The sequence below is a fragment of the Glycine soja genome, chromosome 8 (genome assembly GCF_004193775.1).
Source record: "Glycine soja cultivar W05 chromosome 8, ASM419377v2, whole genome shotgun sequence".
Taxonomy (NCBI): domain Eukaryota; kingdom Viridiplantae; phylum Streptophyta; class Magnoliopsida; order Fabales; family Fabaceae; genus Glycine; species Glycine soja.
This window is the reverse complement of record NC_041009.1, coordinates 28,258,205-28,262,035: the sequence shown is the minus strand read 5'-3', so window position 1 is coordinate 28,262,035 and position 3,831 is coordinate 28,258,205. Positions and strand designations below refer to the sequence as shown.

Genomic DNA, 3,831 nt, shown 5'->3' with positions numbered 1-3,831 from the left:
GCCTTCTTATGCTTCTTGAGAACTGACAACAACTTCTCGTCTTGCTCATCAGCAAGGGAGGCAGATATAATCACTGGAAAACTCTTGCAATCATCCAAGTAAGCGTATTTTAAATTTGATGGCAGAGGCTTCAATTCTGGTGTGGTCGGCTGGACAGTGGTAGAAGGAGATGGTTTCTCAGCCTTTACCTCATAAAGAAAGTCAGAGGTATGTGTACTTCCTGAAACATGGTTAGTCCTATCTGACTCTATAAAATCAATCTCGAGAGGTAAAACACCACCACCAGACATCAATATCACTCTCAGATTCACTCTCAGCATCAAATTCAGACATATGATCAAGTACAATTTCAGACTCAATGCATGAAGAGTGAGAGGCATGCAGATTAGAATAAAGATCAGTCATGTATTCATCAACAACATGGTCAATTATTTCAGCACGAAATACAGAAAGATCTTCAGATGGGTATTTCATAGCATCCAGAATATTAAAATGAACAGTTATGTCACCAAATTCCATAGACAGTGTGCCTGCATAAACATCTATCTTAGTTCTAGCAGTTTTTATAAAGGGTCTACCTAGAATGATGGGAATTGATCCTTGAGAAAATCCATCTTCCATATTCAAGATATAAAAATCAACAGGGAAAATCAGTTCACCAACTCTAACTAAGACATCTTCTATGAAACCAACAGGATAGGCAACACTTCTATTAGCTAAATGAATTACCACATCAGTTGACTGCAAGGGACCTAGAGATAGAGAATTAAAAATCGACAGAGGCATAACACTAACAGAGGCTCCTAAATCTAGCATGGCATTGTCAAACTTACTATTCCCTATAATACAAGGTATGCTGAATGTACCTGGATCTTTGCATTTTTCAGGAATTTGAGGAACAGATTTACCAATCAATGCGGAGACATTTCTGCCCATGCTAATTCGTTCACTTCCTTTAAGCTTCCGCTTATTAGTGCACAACTCCTTCAAGAATTTGGCATATATTGGAATTTGCTTTATTGCATCCAACAGAGGTATGTTTACCTCTACTTTTCTAAACGTTTCCAAGATCTCTTTCTCTGCCTCTTCCATTTTTTTGTTGGAAACTGCTCTTGGAGGGAATGGAAGAGGGGGAATGTGCTGCTTCTACAAATCAGAATTACCTGTGGAAGAAGATTCACCTGCACAGAAATTGTTAGGTAAATTTTTGTCATCACCTTTTTCTGGAGTAGAGTGAAGTTTGGCAGGTTCATTTGCAGATGAGGAAGGTGCTACGGGTTGAGGTCCTTGACACTGCTTTCCCGACCTCAATGAAATGGCACTGACATTTTTGGGATTTTGGACAGCTTGAGAAGGCAGCTTGTTAGAATTATGGGATTGTTGTTGATTCAATTATGTAGCCAATTGTCCCATCTGATTGGTTAAGCTCTGAATGGAGGCTCTGGTCTCTTGCTAAAACTGCATGTTCTGCATAGTCATTTTCCTCACAAGTTCTTCGAGGGAAGGTTGTGGAGGGGCCTCAACTGTTGGCTGTTTCTGGGGTTGTTGCTGTTGTTGGATTGGTGGAGGAATGTATGGTCTGCTTGGGCCAGCAGCATTTTGGAAGGAAGGAGCAGGCTGCTGTTGTTGTTGCTGAGGGCTGGACCATCTGAGGTTAGGGTGATTCCTCCATCCAGGGTTATATCTGTTGCTGGAGAGGTCATAATTGTTCTGCTGTGGTTGATTTTGCTGCTGAGGTTGAGGAGGTCTATTGTAAATATTTGCAGCATAAGCTTCAGGCTGCTCAATTGCTCCAGGTTGTTGCATGGAAGGGCAAAGGTCTGTATGGTGGTCAGCAGAGGAGCACAAACCACAAACCCTTGCGACAGGTACAGATTTCTGATTCAAGGCCAGTTGGGTTACCAGGTTAACCAATGCATCCAGTTTGCCTTCAAGCTTCTTAGTTTCAGATGATGCAGATGGGTTTGTAGCTACCTCATGCACTCCTCTAATGACTATGGCATCATTTCTGGCCTAAACTGCTGGGAGTTGGAAGCCATCTTCTTAATTAAATTTCTGGCTTCAGCAGGAGTCATGTCTCCAAGGGCTCCACCACTGGCAGCATCTATCATACTTCTCTCCATATTACTGAGTCCTTCATAAAAATATTGAAGAAGAAGTTGTTCTGAAATCTGATGGTGGGGGCAACTGGCACATAGTTTCTTAAATCTCTCCCAGTACTCATACAGGCTCTCTCCACTGAGTTGTCTAATACCTGAGATATCCTTCCTGATGGCTGTGGTCCTAGAAGAAGGGAAATTTTTTTCTAAGAATACTCTCTTAAGGTCATCCCAGCTCGTGATGGACCTTGGAGCAAGGTAATACAACCACTCCTTTGCCACTCCCTCTAATGAATGAGGAAAAGCCTTCAGAAATATGTGATCCTCTTGGACATCTGGGGGTTTCATGGTGGAGCAGACAATATGAAATTCCTTCAAATTTTTGTGCGGGTCTTCACTTGCAAGGCCATGAAACTTTGGAAGCAAATGAATCAGTCCAGTTTTAAGAACATATGGGACATCCTCATCAGGGTATTGGATGCACAAGCTTTCGTAGGTGAAATCAGGTGCAGCCATTTCCCTTAGAGTCTTCTCACAGGGTGGAGGTTGTGCCATGTTCTCAGAATGTGCAAAATCAGAATGCTCAGAATCAGAATGCTCAAAATTATAATGCTCAAGATCAGGATGTTCAAAATCACTAATAACAGAATGCACAGATTCACCAGTAATGGAATGCTCAGAATTATCAAAAGGTATAAAATGATGCCTAACTAATCTATGAAATGTCCTATCTATCTTAGGATCAAAGGGTTGTAAGTCAGATGGATTGCCTCTAGTCATACACTACATTCAGCATGCACACAACTAGTTGCCTTATCATGTAAATAAAGGTGTAGGTTTGAACTACAGCTACCCTCAAATGATATCCAAATGACTTGAAATTTTGTGAGCAAAATTATAAAATGATGAGAAGATAGCACAAAAAATTTCAGACAAAAATTCAAAGTCTAACTATGAAAGCTAAAAAGGGTAAGTTAAGAAAAAGAAGTGAATAAAACTTGAAAAATAAAAAACTTTTGACAGAATCGCTTTTTTTGGACGATGGAGACCTCAGCTGGCCTTTGGTAGGCTGCTGCAGCGTAGGAAATTTTTTTCTACCCCAAATGCATATATAATAATTGCGATTCTGATAACCGGAGCAAAAGTTATGGCCGTTTGAAGTTTTGACAAACACAAAATTTGCTAGTTTTTTGGAACTTTCAAATTTGACCAAACTAAAGGCTCTAGCTATTTTTCCCACAAAATATGGATTAAAAGAAGTTACCACAAAAAAATTCAGCCAAAAATAACAACCCTAGATACTAAAACAAAAAATCTCAAATAATTCAGCATGGGTGGTCGCTAAAATCCGTCTCTAATTGATTTCTACAACTACTCTGTTTTTGCCGCAAGCACAATCTTCACAGCAAAACACCCAAGACTGAAACAGGGGAAACGCTTAATGGGAAAACTGAAACAGAACACACATTAAACAAAATACCAGGACACTAAACAACACTAACACACATACTAACACAATACTAACAATTAAACATAAAACACAAAAGGATTAAACACACAACACTAGCTAGCTATTATGAACCTTTGGACACTGCTCCCCGGCAACGGCGCCAAATTTGATCGAGGTCGTACCTGAATCAAATAAACATGAAAATGAAGTAACTAGGAAGTGATCCTAGGTCGTTTCCCAACGAGCAGTGACAAACGAAATGTTCATAATATACTTGCAGTA

General features: G+C 40.0%; 1 non-coding gene across 1 annotated transcript; it reads left to right on the top strand.

Moving 5' to 3' along the window:
- Nucleotides 1-2,169: 2,169 nt before the first annotated feature.
- LOC114424777 lies at nucleotides 2,170-2,276 on the top strand. The gene has a single exon (XR_003669078.1). It is a non-coding gene; the product is annotated as a small nucleolar RNA R71 (small nucleolar RNA).
- The last annotated feature ends 1,555 nt before the right edge of the window (nucleotides 2,277-3,831 follow it).